We start from the raw sequence: 15,904 nt of genomic DNA, 5'->3' as shown, positions 1-15,904 counted from the left end.
TATGCCTTTTAACATTCTGTCTATAATTATTTGCTTTAAGATATCCTTATTTTCCTCGCTGCAGATGGTGAACTGAAGCTATGAAATTAAAAGATGCTTGCTTCTTGGAAAGAAAGCTATGGCAAACCTAGACAAAGTATTAAAAAGCAAAGACATCACTCTGCTGATAAAGGTCCATATAGTCAAAGCTATGGTTTTTCCAGTAGTCATGTATGGATGAGAGAGTTGGACCAGAAAGAAGGCTAGCTGCTGAATAATTGATGCCTTTTAATTGTGGTACTCAAGAAGACTCTTGAGAGTCTTTTGGCCTGCAAAGAGATCAAACCAGTCAATCCTAAACTAAGTCAATGCTGAATATTTGTTGGAAGAACTGATTATGAAGCTGAAGCTACAATACTTTGGCCAACAGTTGGGAAGAGACGACTCATTGGAGAAGACCCTGATGCTGGGAATGATTGAGGTTAAGAGAAGAAGGGGGCATCAGAGATGGTTGGATGGCATCACAGACTTGATGGACTTGAGTTTAAGCAAACTCTGGGAGATGGTAAAGGACAGGGAAGCCTGGCATGCTGCAGTCCATGGATCAGAGTTGGACACAGCTGAGTGACTGAACAGCAACAACATAGGATATTAAATATAGTTCCTTGTGTGTATATACACATGCACGCATGTGCATGCACACACACACACACACACACACACATAGTAGGACCTTGCTGGTAATCAATTTTGTAAATAATAGTTTGTATCTGCTACTCATAAACTCCAAATTTGTCCCCCTACCCTTTTTCCCCTTTGGTAACTATAAATTTGTTTTCTATGCTTGTGAGTCTCTTTGTTCTGTAAATAAGTTCATTTGTATCATTTTTTTAGGTTCCACATATAAATGATATCATACCATATTTGGATATTTGTCTTTCTCTAACTTGGTTCATTTAATATGATAATCTCCAGGTCAATCGATGTTGCTGTGAAAGGTATTATTTCATTCTTTTTTATGGCTAATATTCCATTGTGTAATATGTACCATATTTTTATCCATTCATCTGTCAACAGACATTAAGGTTGCCTTCATGCCTTAGCTATTGTAAATAGTACTACTAGGAACATAAGGGAACATATGTCTTTTCAAATTATAGTTTTATTCAGATATATACCCAGGATTGTGATTGCTGGATCATATGGCAATTTTATTTTTGATTTTTAAGGAACCTCGATAAGTTTTCCACAGTGGCTGCACCAGTTTGCATTCCCACCAACAATGTATTAGGATTCCCTTTTCTCCATAAGCTCTCTAGCATTTATTATTTGTAGATATTTTTTAGTGATGGCTATTTTGACTGCTGTGAGGTTGTAGTTTTGATTTACCTTTCACTAATAACTATTGCTGTTGAGCATTTTTTTCATGTGCCTGTTGACTATCTGTATGTTTTCTTTGTAGAAATGTCTAATCAGGTCTTCTGTCAAATTTTTCCTGGTTTGCTATTATGTTGTGTTGTTATTGAGTTATATGGGCTGTTTGTGTATATATATGTATATATATTTGTTTTGTTTTGTTTTTTCTTTTTTTTAAATTTAAATTTATTTATTTTAATTAGAGGATAATTACTTTATAATATTGTATTGGTTTTGCCATACATCAACATGAATCCATTAAGCCCTTGTCATTTGCATGGTTTGCAAAAATTTTTACCCCGTCCTAGGTTGTCTTTTCATTTTGCTTATGGTTTCCTATGCTGGCAAAAGCTTATATGTTTCATTAGATCCCACTTATTTATTTCAATTTTTATTTCTATTTTCTTGGAGCTTGAACTAAGAATATGTTGCCATGATTTATTTATTTCTCTATGCAAATAGACTCTGTTTTCATATGGACACACAGTGTGATTCATTTCTCTCTGTGATTTGTGTTTTTGGAATGGAATATTTGTAGTTTAAATTCTTTGTAAGTTCAGAATCACAGACAATTTCAACAAACAAATGTAATTACAAAACCTTAAAAATATGCTTTTTTAAAAATATATTGTCTTATTTACTCAGAGTATTTAAAAGGGTTTAAAAAAAGAGTTGAAGTGAGTGTCATTTTCTTATTTATTTCACTCAACTAGTGAGCTGGAATGAAGGCTAAACACACTGAGACGAGGGGAGGGGTGAACACACACACGAACACACACAAACTCAAACAGAAAAGGAAAAATGATAACTTGGTAGTGGGCTATGCACCCTTTTGGAATATGTGGGAGCTACAAAGAAGCAATTAAACAGCCAATTAAAATTAATATCTTATAAACATTGGTGAAACATTAATGTAACAGAGAGATCAATAATCACATGAGGATTCAGGATCCACATCCCATTTGACTGCATCTAACTGCATGTGATCTTGTTTTAATTTCCTCTGAGATTAGAGTTTATGCCTTTAGAGGACTGATGCCACAACCCAAACCTGTAATCCTGTCCTCATGGTTACCCTACCGTGTTCAAGGAAAACCAAATAAAAGGCAGCCATGTGTATATGTTCAGAAAGTGTCTCAGATTTTTACGAAGAGGTAATTCAAAATTTCACTGCTTTTCATTTCACTTAGAAAATGAAAATATTTTCATTTTTGTGCCTCAACTGAGTTATTTGGCATTCTAATAAAAACAACAACAACAACAATAAACTAGACAAGTTAGTAATGGGAAGGATGCTGTTAAGTATTGGTGCTGCCATTCATTGATGTGGACAAGTACAGTGTGTGCTTATATTAATGTGTATGCTTAGTCACTCAGTCATATCTGACTCTTCGGACCCCATAGACAGTAGGCTGCCAGGCTCCTCTTTCCATGGGATTCTCCAAGCAAGAATACTGGAGTGGGTTGCCATTTCCTTCTCCAGGGGATCTTCCCCACCCATGAATTGAACCCGGGTCTCCTGCATTGCAGGCAAACTCTTTACAGACTGAGCTATGAAGGAAGCCCTGTGCTAATACTAATACATGGCATTAATTTTACAGTGTGCTTTGTAATGAAAGAGTTGTTTGGTTTAATTTAAAACACTACAAAATCATGTTTATGAATATGGTAATTGTTAACGTGTTGATTATTTGAAATGGACTTTTTTTTACTGCATGAGGAACACAAAAGCAACTTTCAAGTATTGATGCATAGATTCTAGAGTTGCAGGATATACAAAGTAGTCCTGAAGAGAAAAAAAAAAATGCATTGAGTTAAACTCCCATACCTGTTCAGACAATGAAAGAGACTTCAGGTAGAATAGTTTGGTACTTTGCATTTTGGATGTAGGCTAGAAGAAAAAGAATAGAACATATATATTGGATTTGCAGAAACTGAAGTGAAATATGTGTACTTAGCCCAATAATTTGAGAATCTTTCAAACCAGGTATATTTTAACATGGAGAATTGTTTAACAAATTTCAATGCTCATTCATTTGTCCACTAATTTTCCTCTTGCTTCACTTGCTCTATATAATATGGTGTTATCCTAGATTATTTTCATGTGTGACTAATTTTATTAGACCTACTACTTCTTGTAAACTTTTGAGAGGAAAATATTTACATGAATTCAAATTGAAGCATAAAGTATCTGTAATAAATGGCCAGAAAAAATTATACTTTGCTCACTGAGTTCATCCTGTTGGGATTAGCAGACACACTGGAGCTACAGGTTATCTTCTTTTGCCTTTTTTCTGTGATTTATACACTTACAGTTGTGGGGAATGTTGGGATGATTCTCTTAATCAGAACAGATTCCTGACTTCACACACCCATGTACTTCTTCCTGGCTAACCTGTCCTTTGTGGATGTTTGTTATTCATCCACCATCACTCCAAAGACGCTAGTAGATTTTTTTTTTTATCAGAGAAGAAAACCATCTCCTTTGCTGGCTGCTTTCTGTAGATGTACTTCTTTATCGTTTTTGCCACAACTGAATGCATCCTTTTCGGGTTAATGGCCCGTGACTGCTCTGTGGCCATATGCAACCCTCTCCCGTTCGCCTTGATCATGTCCAGTACAATCTGCCTGAAAAAGGGGCTTTTACAGCAGGACTGTTGAACTCTGTGGGTCACACAAGTTGTATAAGCAGCTTACCATTTTGCAGTTCCAATGTCATTCATCACTTCTTTTGTGACAGCCCCCAATTTTTGAGCTCTCTTGTTCTGACACATGCCTATATGAAAGTATCTTGTCCACTTTTGCTGGTGTGAATATCATTGGAACTCTGCCGGTGATCCTCGCCTCCTACTCCTACATTCTATTCTACATTTTCCGTATGCATTCAGGGGAGGGGAGATGCAAAGCATTCTCCACCTGTGCATCTCACCTGACAGCCATCATCCTGTTCTATTCCACCTCCATCTATACTTATCTGAGACCTACTTCCAGCTACTCCTTGACACAGGACAAAGTAGCTTCCATGTTCTACACAGTGGTCATCCCCATGTTGAATCCTCTGATCTACAGTCTCTGGAATATGGAAGTGAAGAAGGCTTTATGGAATGGAATTACTAGGAAAAGGATTCCTTCATTTCTGTCGTTGATTAATTTTCTGAACTAAATAAAGTATATAATTTAACTTTCAGAAACTGGATCAAGCTTATTTTCATTACAACTTAATCTGTGTAATTATGTTCTAGTAATGTTCATGGACACGAGTCCTGTTAGATATAACTTATCAAACATGTCAGATCATGAAACTTTTTTCTAATCATTGTATGTTTTCCTATAGGTTTCTAAAATATGATTTATTTATAAAGCTGTCTTGGTTAGGGAAATAAAGGGTTAAGTATATGGAAGAGATAACTTTTGCAATGTCACATGAATCTAGTTGTGTATTATATTTGTAATTGTCAGCTTTTTTAAATGTATTTTTTCAACATTTATGATTTGTAAAGAATTGTATATATCACATGTGTGAAAATATTTTCAATGTAGATTTCCACCTTATTGAATTAGGGCTGTAATGCTTAAATCAAAACTTAGTAATATCATTTAACTGCTACAATAAACATGTGGACTTTCATCTCCTTTATCCCCATAAACACAAAGTTATTCATTAAAGAATATGTAGGAATTTGTTTAAATATATTTGTTTAGAAAACTGCTGTTTGGTTAGAAGGAATCAATTGCAATAGCTTTTCTTCTCTTCCCATCTTTCTTCTTAAAAATTTCTCACATTTTCTCTCCCAGACTGATCTACATATTATACATAAAGCCACATGCACACACAGTCAGCTGTAGCAGAGTTTAATCAATGCATAGTTCAAAGTAGGTAGATCTGTGTTTGAAGGATAAAACAGACCCATATCCTTTAAAACAGTCTCATGGATTTCCTGATTATGGAAATATTCTACCAGTCACCAATTAAATCCATTAAAGTTAACCCGTATATTATATTAAAGGTAAGCAATAATATATACGTGGAATGGAGTGGCATAGTAGAATTCTGGAGGAAATTGAGTGGGATTCAGGAATTGCTAAGATGCTAACCACACTTAGAGCTTTTGGAGGGATATTCCTCGTGGCTCTTCCCTTGTCCTCACTGCTGAAATTGCTCCTGATAGAAGTTGCAATATTCAAGTTATCTGGGATATAACAAAGCAGATCTGTCACACTTGTCACACCATCCATTGCCCTTTGCGTTCCACATAGTCCAGCTGGGTCTGATGATTATTCGTGCAGGTATGTAGTAAGAAATTAGTGTCTCCTTCTAATTTATTTCACTTAAAAACAGAGCTTCCATGTTGGCTCAGTTGGTAAAGAATTTACCTGCAATGCAGGAGATCTGGGTTCAATCTCTGGGTTGGGAAGATTCCTGAAGAAGGAAATGGCAACCCGTTCCAGTATTCTTGCTTGGAGAATTCCATGGACAAAGGAGTTCAGCAGACTACAGACCAGGGGTCCCAAAGAATCAGACACAACTGAGTGACTAAGACACTCACTTTTAAGAACGGAGCTAGATTGAGGGTTAAATTCAGCCAGATGAGTGTAGGGGTATAAACACACACACAAAAAGGGAAGAATCATAATTTGGTAGAGGATTATGTAACCATTGTAATAAGCTAAAACTTCAAAGAAAGGGGCAATTAAATAGATCATTTTTTTTTTAATTTTTCAAATAAATAGCTTTGAAATAACACAGAAATCAAAAAGTTCCATATAGGCTTTAACTGTATCTACTTGCATGTGATCATATTTAAATACTTCTGAGACTGGAGTTTCTGCCTTTTGAGGATTCATGACACAGTTGAAACCTATAATCCAGTACCCATGGTTACCCAACCCTCTTTCAGATCAGATCAGATCAGTCGCTCAGTCGTGTCCGACTCTTTGCGACCCCATGAATCGCAGCACGCCAGGCCTCCCTGTCCATCACCAACTCCCGGAGTTCACTGAGACTCACGTCCATCGAGTCAGTGATGCCATCCAGCCATCTCATCCTCTGTCATCCCCTTCTCCTCTTGCCCCCAATCCCTCCCAGCATCAGTCTTTTCCAATGAGTCAACACTTCGTATGAGGTGGAGGCTGGAGTTTCAGCTTTAGCATCATTACTTCCAAAGAAATCTCAGGGCTGATCTCCTTCCGAATGGACTGGTTGGATCTCCTTGCAGTCCAAGGGACTCTCAAAAGTCTTCTCCAACACAAAAGCATCAATTCTTCGGTGCTCAGCCTTCTTCACAGTCCAACTCTCACATCTATACATGACCACAGGAAATAAAAGGATAGCAATATGCATATACTCAGAATGTGTCTCAAATTTTTACAAAGTGGTAATTCAAAATTTCACTGCTTTACATTTCACTTAAAGAATGAAAATTGTCTTCTTTATGTTTTTTTGTGCCTCACCTGAGTTATTAGGGATTCTAGTAAAAACAGAAATAATAGACTAGACAAGTTAGTACTGAGAAAAATGCTGTTAAGTACTCGGTGCAGTCTCTGTCATTCACCACCATAAACAGGTGTAGTGTGTGCTCCCACATGACATTAGTTTGGTAGAGTGCTTTGAAAGGAGAACAGTTATTTGTGTACCTTAATACACTACAATATCATTAAGAATATGATGGATGTCAAAATATCAGTTATCAAACTGGGCTACTATTTGCTGCCTGGAGAATCACACACAAGTGATTTCCAAGTGACCATGCATACATTTTGGACTTGAAGAATATAGAGAGCAGACTTGAGGAGAAAAAAAAAATGATTTCAGTTAAATTCAAATACCTGCTCAGAGAATGGAAAAAACTTCAGCAAGAATACTTCTGTACTTTGAAGTTGGATATGGACAAGAGGGGAAAGAATAGAACATAGATGCTGCATTCGAAAAAGAACCTTAGGTGATGTATGTGTATTTAGATGAGTCATTTGTGGTTCCCTCAGTTCAGAATTAATAGAGCCAATACTTAATAAAATCCAATGCTTATTCATTTGTCTACTAATTCTCCTCTGACTCTGTTTACTGGGCTCTGTTGTCCTAGGTTTCTTTTCCATATATGTTTTACTTTATTAATATTTGTATTTCTGGTAAATTGTGCAAAGGGAAATATGCACACCCAGTTTAAGTTTAAGCATACTGTATCTATAATCAGTGGGCAGAAAAAATTACACTTCACCCACAGAGTTCATCCTGTTGGGATTAGCAGATACATTAGAGGTACAGGTTTTCCCATTTTGCCTTGTCTTGGTGATTTAAAAAGAATGAAGGGATGGAGCCAAAGCAAAAAGAATACCCAGCTGTGGATGTGACTGGTGATAGAAGCAAGGTCCGATGCTGTAAAGAGTAGTATTGCATAGGAACCTGGAATGTCAGGTCCATTAATCAAGGCAAATTGGAAGTGGTCAAACAAGAGATGGCAAGAGTGAATGTCGACATTCTAGGAATCAGCGAACTCAAATGGACTGGAATGGGTGAATTTAACTCCGATGACCATTATATCTACTACTGTGGGCAGGAATCCCCCAGAAGAAATGGAGTGGCCATCATGGTCAACAAAAGAGTCTGAAATGCAGTACTTGGATGCAATCTCAAAAACGACAGAATGATCTCTGTTCGTTTCCAGGGCAAACCATTCAATATCACAGTAATCCAAGTCTACGCCCCAACCAGTAATGCTGAAGAAGCTGAAGTTGAACGGTCTATGAAGACCTACAAGACCTTTTAGAACTAACACCCAAAAAAGATGTCCTTTTTGTTATAGGGGACTGGAATGCAAACGTAGAAAGTCAACAAACACCTGGGGTAACAGGCAAATTTGGCCTTGGAATACGGACTGAAGCAGGGCAAAGACTAATAGAGTTTTGCCAAGAAAATGCACTGGTCATAACAAACACCCTCTTCCAACAACACAAGAGAAGACTCTATACATGGACATCACCAGATGGTCAACACCAAAATCAGACTGATTATATTTTTTGCAGCCAAAGATGGAGAAGCTCTATACAGTCAGCAAAAACAAGACCAGGAGCTGACTGTGGCTCAGACCATGAACTCCTTATGGCCAAATTCAGATTTAAATTGAAGAAAGTAGGGAAAACCACTAGACCATTCAGTTATGACCTAAATCAAATCCCTTATGATTATACAGTGGAAGTCAGAAATAGATTTAAGGGCCTAGATCTGATAGATAGAGTGCCTGATGAACTATGGAATGAGGTTCGTGACATTGTACAGGAGACAGGAATCAAGCCCATCCCCATGGAAAAGAAATGCAAAAAGCAAAATGGCTGTCTGGGGAGGCCTTACAAATAGCTGTGAAAAGAAGAGAAGTGAAAAGCAAAGGAGAAAAGGAAAGATATAAACATCTGAATGCAGAGCTCCAAAGAATAGCAAGAAGAGATAAGAAAGCCTTCTTCAGCAATCAATGCAAAGAAATAGAGGAAAACAACCGAGTGGGAAAGACTAGGGATCTCTTCAAGAAAATCAGAGATACCAAAGGAACATTTCATGCAAAGATGGGCTCGATAAAGGACAGAAATGGTATGGACCTAACAGAAGCAGAAAATATTAAGAAGAGGTGGCAAGAATACACAGAAGAACTGTACAAAAAAGATCTTCACGACCCAGATAATTACAGTGGTGTGATCACTGATCTTGACCAGACATCCTGGAATGTGAAGTCAAGTGGGCCTTAGAAAGCATCACTATGAACAAAGCTAGTGGAGGTGATAGAATTCCAGTTGAGCTATTGTAAATCCTGAAAGATGATGCTGTGAAAGTGCTGCGCTCAATATGCCAGCAAATTTGGAAAACTCAGCAGTGGCCACAGGACTGGAAAAGGTCAGTTTTCATTCCTATCCCAAAGAAAGGCAATGCCAAAGAATGCTCAAACTACCGCACAATTGCACTCATCTCACACTCTAGTAAAGTAATGCTCAAAATTCTCCAAGCCAGGCTTCAGCAATATGTGAACCGTGAACTTCCTGATGTTCAAGCTGGTTTTAGAAAAGGCAGAGGAACCAGAGATCAAATTGCCAACATCCACTGGATCATGGAAAAAGCAAGAGAGTTCCAGAAAAGCATCTATTTCTGCTTTATTGACTATGCCAAAGCGTTTGAGTGTGTGGATCACAATAAACTGTGGAAAATTCTGAAAGAGATGGAAATACCAGACCACCTGACCTGCCTCTTGAGAAATCTGTATGCAGGTCAGGAAGCAACAGTTAGAACTGGGCATGGAACAACAGACTGGTTCCAAATAGGAAAAGGAGTTCGTCAAGGTTGTATATTGTCACCCTGTTTATTTAACTTATATGCAGAGTACCTCATGAGAAACGCTGGACTGAAAGAAACACAAGCTGGAATCATGATTGCTGGGAGAAATATCAATAACCTCAGATATGCAGATGACACCACCCTTATGGCAGAAAGTGAAGAGGAACTCAAAAGCCTCTTGATGAAGGTGAAAGTAGAGAGTGAAAAAGTTGGCTTAAAGCTCAACATTCAGAAAACGAAGATCATGGCATCTGGTCCCATCACTTCATGGGAAATAGATGGGAAACAGTGGAAACAGTGTCAGACTTTACTTTTCTGTGCTCCAAAATCACTGCAGATGGTGACTGCAGCCGTGAAATTAAAAGACGCTTACTCCTTGGAAGGAAAGTTATGACCAACCTAGATAGCATATTCAAAAGCAGAGACATTACTTTATCAACAAAGGTTCGTCTAGTCAAGGCTATGGTTTTTCCTGTGGTCATGTATGGATGTGAGAGTTGGACTGTGAAGAAGGCTGAGCACTGAAGAATTGATGCTTTTGAACTGTGGTGTTGGAGAAGACTCTTGAGAGTCCCTTCAACTGCTAGGAGATCCAAGCAGTCCATTCTGAAAGAGATCAGCCCTGAGATTTCTGTGGAAGGAATGATGCTAAAGCTGAAACTCCAGTACTTTGGCCACCTCATGCAAAGAGTTGACTCATTGGAAAAGACTCTGATGCTGGAAGGGATTGGGGGCAAGAGGAGAAGGGGACGACAGAGGATGAGATGGCTGGATGACATCACTGACTGGATCGACGTGAGTCTGAGTGAACTCCGAGAGCTGGTGATGGACAGGGAGGCCTGGTGTGCTGCGATTCATGGGGTCACAAAGAATCAGACATGACTGAGCGACTGATCTGATCCACATGTTTACAGTTCTGGGGAATATTGGGATTATCCTCTTAATCAGGACTGATTCCAAGTTTCACATGCTCATGTATTTATTCCTGTCCTTTGCAGATGTTTGTTATTCCTCCACCATCACTCCAAAGGTGCTGGTTGATTTATTATCTGGGAAGAAGACAATCTCCTTTGTTCACTGCTTTTCGCAGCAGATGTACTTCTTTTTGGCCTTGGCCACAACTGAATGCATCCTTTTTGGGTTAATGGCCCGTGACCACTATGTGGCCATATGCAACCCTTTCCTTTATGCCTTGATCATGTCCAGGATGGTCTGCCTAGAAATGGCAGTAGGGGCTTTTACAGCAGGACTGTTCAACTCCATGGTAAACACCAGTTATGTAAACAGCTTACCATTCTGCAGTTCCAATGTCATCCATCACTTCTTCTGTGACAATCCCCCATTTTAAGTTCTCCTGTTCTGACACACGCCTGCATGAAAGCATCTTTTCCACGTTTGCTGGTGTGAATATGGTCGGAACTCTGCTGGTGATCTTCAACTCCTACTCCTACATTCTCTTCTCTATCTCCTGTATGCATTCAGGGGAAGAGATGCAAAGCCTTCTCCACGTGTGTGTCTCACCTGACAGCCATCATCCTGTTCTATTCCACCTCCATCTACACTTATCCGAGACCTACTTCCAGCTACTCCCTGACTCAGGACAAAGTGTCTTCTGTGTTCTGCACAGTAGTGATCCTCATGTTGAATCCTCGATCTACAGTCTCGGGAATACTGAAGTGAAGAAGGCTTTTGGAATGTAGTTACTTGTAAAAAGATTCCTTGCTTTCTGTGATTGATTAATTTTCTGAACTAAATAGAATAAATAATTTAGTTTTCAGAAACTGGATGAAGCTTATTTTCATTACAGCTTAATCTGTGTATTCATGTTCTGGTAATTCTCATGAACATGTGTCCTATTAGACATAATTTATCAAACTTATGTAAGATCATGAAACTTTCATCTAGTCATGTATATTTCTTGTAGGTTGCTGAAATGTGATTTATTTGTAAAGCTATCTTGGTTAGGGAAATAAAGGGTCAAGTATATGGAGATAAAATTTACAATGTCACATGAAACTAGCTGCTTATTATTTTTGTAATTGTTAGTTTATTTTTGATGTATTTTTCACCATTTATGATTTGTAAAGGATTGAAATATATCATATTTGTGAAAAAGTTTTCAATGTAAAATAGATTTCCATTTTATTGAATTATTAAGATTTTACTGCTTAAATAATAAAATAAAAAAATAGCATTTAGTTGCTACAGGAAACATGTCAACGTTTATTCCCTTTATCCCCACAAACACATACTTATTCATTAAAGAATATGTAGGAATTTGATTAAATATGTTCTGCTTAGAAAACTGCTGTCTGCTTAGAATGCACCGATTGCATCAGCTTTTTTTCCTTTTCCTGTCTTTTCTTGTCAAAAATTTCCTGTCCTTCTTTCATGTTTTCTTTCCCAGATTGATACACATATTAACACAAAGCCACAAGCACACACATTCAGCTATGGCAGAGTTTAATCAATGCATAGTTCAAAGCAGTTAGACCAATGTTAGAAGTTGAAACAAACCCACATTCTTTACAATAGTTTCGTTGATTTCCTGATTATGGAAATGTTCTACCAATTATCAATTCAGTCCATTAAAGTCAATCTGTATATTATATTAAAAGTAAAAATATTATATAGGTGGAATGGAGTGGCTTAGTAGAATTCTGGAGGAAATTGAGTGGGATTCAGGGATTGCTAAGATGATAACCACACTTACAGTTTTGGGAGGGATATTCCCCATGGCCCTTCCCTTGCTTTTGCTGATAAGTTGCTCCTGATAGAAAATGTGACGTTCAAATCACTGGGGAGGTGGCAACACAGACCTCATGACCTGTCACAGCCACCTAGGGCCCTCTGGGGGCCCCATAGTCCAACTGGATTAGATGAATATTCATGTAGGCATGTAGTTAGTAGTTAGAGTCTCCTTCTAATTTATTTCACTCAAGAACAAAGCCGATTGAAGATTAAACTCAGCCAGACAAGTGGAGGGGCACACATACACACACACACACAAACACACACAAAGGGAAGAATCATAATTTGGTAGAGGGTAATGTGATGGGGAAACAGTGGAAACAGTGTCAGACTTTATTTTTGGGCTCCAAAATCACTGCAGATGGTGACTGCAGTTATGAAATTAAAAGACACTTACTCCTTAAAAGAAAAGTTATGACCAACCTAGATAGCATATTGAAAAGCACAGACATTACTTTGCCAACAAAGGTCAATTTAGTCAAGGCTATGGTTTTTCCAGTAGTCATGTATGGATGTGAAAGTTGGACTGTGAAGAAAGCTGAGTGCTGAAGAATTGATGTTTTTGAACTGTGGTGTTGGAGAAGACTCTTGAGAGTCCCTGGGACTGCAAGGAGATCCAACCAGTCCATTCTGAAGGAGATCAGCCCTGGGATTTCTTTGGAAGGAATGATGCTAAAGCTGAAACCCCAGTACTTTGACCACCTCATGAGAAGAATTGACTCATTGGAAAAGACTCTGATGCTGGGAGGGACTGGGGGCAGGAGGAGAAGGGGATGACAGAGGATGAGATGGCTGGATGGCATCACTGACTCGATGGACATGAGTCTGAGTGAACTCCGGGAGTTGGTGATGGACAGGGAGGCTTGGCATGCTGTGATTTATGGGGTCACAAAGAGTGGAACACAACTGAACAACTGAACTGAACTGAATGTACCCATTGGAATAAGTTAAACCTACTAGGAAAGTGACAATTAAATAGACTTTTTTTTTTTTTAATTTGGCAAAAAATTTTAACACAGTCACCACTATGTTCCATCTAGAGTTTAATTTCATATACTTACATATTATCATATTTAAATACTTCTGAGACTGGAGTTTCTGCCTTTAGAGGACTCATGACACAATTGAAACCTATAATTCAATCCCCATGGTTACCTAGCTCTCTTCAAGGAGAATAAAATAAAAGGGGAGCAACATATATATACTCAGAAGGTGTCTCAGATTTTTATGAAGAGGTAATACAAAATTTCAGTGCTTTACATTTCATTTGAAACATGAAAATTGTCTTCTTTATGTTTTTTTGTGCCTCAACTGAGTTATTAGGGATTCTATTAAAAACAGAAATGATAGACTAGACAAGTTAGTACTGAGAAAAATGCTGTTAAGTACTTGGTGAAATCTCTGTCATTTACCGCCATAAACAGGTACAGTGTGTGCTACCATATGGCATTAATCTGATAGAGTGTTTTGTATGAAGAACAGTTACTTGTGTACCTTAATACACTACAATATCATCATTAAGAATATGATAGATTTTAAAATATCAGTCATTGAACTGGGCTATTTTTTGCTGCTTGGAGAACATACAAGCGATTACCAACTGGCCATGCATAAATTTTAGAGTTGAAGAATGTAGACAGTAGTCTTCTTTTTTTTTAAATTTTATTTTTAAACTTTACATAATTGTATTAGTTTTGCCAAATATCAAAATGAATCCGCCACAGGTATACATGTGTTCCCCATCCTGAACCCTCCTCCCTCCTCCCTCCCTAGACAGTAGTCTTAATGAGAGAAAAAAAAAAAAAAGCATGTGACTTAAATTCAAATACATGCTCAGAGAACAGGAAAAACTTTGGCAAGTATAGTTCTGTACTTTGCATTTTGAATGTGGACTAGATGGGAAAGAATAGAACATAGATGTTGCATTCAGGAAAAAAACAAACAAACAAACAAAAAAAACCTTAGGTGGTATATTAGACCAGTCATTTGTGGATCCCTCAATCCAGATTATTAGAGACAAATGTTTAATAAAATCGAATGTCTATTCATTTGCCCACTAATTTCTCTCTGACTCTGTTTACCATGCACTGTTGTCCCAGGCTTCTTTTTCATATATGACTTAACTTATCACTATTTCTATTTCTGGTAAATTGTGCAAAGGGAAATATTTACACCCGATTTAAGTTTAAGCATACTGTATCCGTAATCAATGGGTAAAAAAAAAATTATACTTCACTCACGCAGTTCATCCTGTTGGGATTAGCAGACACACTGGAGATCCAGGCTATCTTCTTTTGCCTTTTCTTGGTGATTTACATGCTTACAGTTGTGGGGGATGTTGGGATGATTCTCTTAATCAGGACTGATTCCCAACTTCACACACCCTTGTACTTCTTCCTGGCTAACCTGTCCTTTGTGGATGTTTGTTATTCATCCACCATCACTCCAAAGATGCTGGTTGATTTATTGTCAGAGAAGAAAACCATCTCCTTTGCTGGCTGCTTTCTGCAGATGTACTTCTTTATAGCCTTTGCCACAGCTGAATGCGTCCTTTTAGGTTAATGATCTGTGACCGCTATGTGGCCATATGCAGCCCTCTCCTTTATGCCTTAATCATGTCCAGGCAGTCTGCCTGAAAATGGCAGCAGGGGCTTTTACAGCAGGACTGTTCAACTCTGTGGTTCACACAGGGTATGTGAGCAGCTTGTCATTCTGCAGTTCCAAGGTCATCCATCACTTCTTCTGTGACAATCCCCCGCTTTTTAAGCTCTCCTGTACTGACACATGCCTGCATGAAAGCATCTTTTCCACGTTTGCTGGTGTAAATATGGTTGGAATTCTGCTGGTGATCTTTGCCTCCTACTCCTTTATTCTCTTCTCCATCTTCCGTATGCATTCAGGGGAGGAGATGCAAAGCCTTCTCTACACGTGTGTGTCACCTGACAGCCATCATCCTGTTCTAGTCCACCTCCATCTATACTTATCTGAGACCTACTTCCAGCTGTCTTTGAATCAGGACAAAGTGACTTCTGTGTTCTACACAGGGTGATCCCCATATTAAATCTTCTGATCTACAGCCTCAGGAATAAGGAAGTAAAGAAGGCTTTATATAATGTAATTACTAGGAAAAGAGTCCCTTCACCTCTGAAATTGTTTGGTGAATTTTCTGAATTAAATAGAGTACAGTGAAATTTGGAAAGCTAGATTCAAGTTAGTTTTTCATTAGAATATTTTCTAATTAATCAAGTCCATTCATTTTCACATATATGTATCCAATTAGATATAAGTAAAGTTACCAAAGTTATATATAAAACTATGGAAGTGTCATCTAATCATTCTATATTTCTTTTGGGTTCTCAGAAATAAGGATAACTTATAAAGAAATTTGGGTTATGAAAATAAGCAATTCAGTATTTAGAGTCAAAAGTGACAATATCACATGAA

At 37.9% G+C, this 15,904-nt stretch overlaps 3 pseudogenes; all 3 read left to right on the top strand.

The window, feature by feature from the left end:
- Positions 1-3,763: 3,763 nt before the first annotated feature.
- LOC129630290 (olfactory receptor 5F1-like) lies at positions 3,764-4,558 on the top strand (annotated as a pseudogene).
- Positions 4,559-5,324: 766 nt separating this feature from the next.
- On the top strand, positions 5,325-11,409 carry LOC129630289 (olfactory receptor 5F1-like; annotated as a pseudogene).
- Positions 11,410-14,803: 3,394 nt separating this feature from the next.
- On the top strand, positions 14,804-15,649 carry LOC129630288 (olfactory receptor 5F1-like; annotated as a pseudogene).
- The last annotated feature ends 255 nt before the right edge of the window (positions 15,650-15,904 follow it).

This window comes from Bubalus kerabau, chromosome 16 (genome assembly GCF_029407905.1).
Source record: "Bubalus kerabau isolate K-KA32 ecotype Philippines breed swamp buffalo chromosome 16, PCC_UOA_SB_1v2, whole genome shotgun sequence".
NCBI lineage: Eukaryota > Metazoa > Chordata > Mammalia > Artiodactyla > Bovidae > Bubalus > Bubalus kerabau.
Note: the sequence above shows the minus strand (reverse complement) of the source record. Positions and strands in the feature narration are given on the sequence as shown.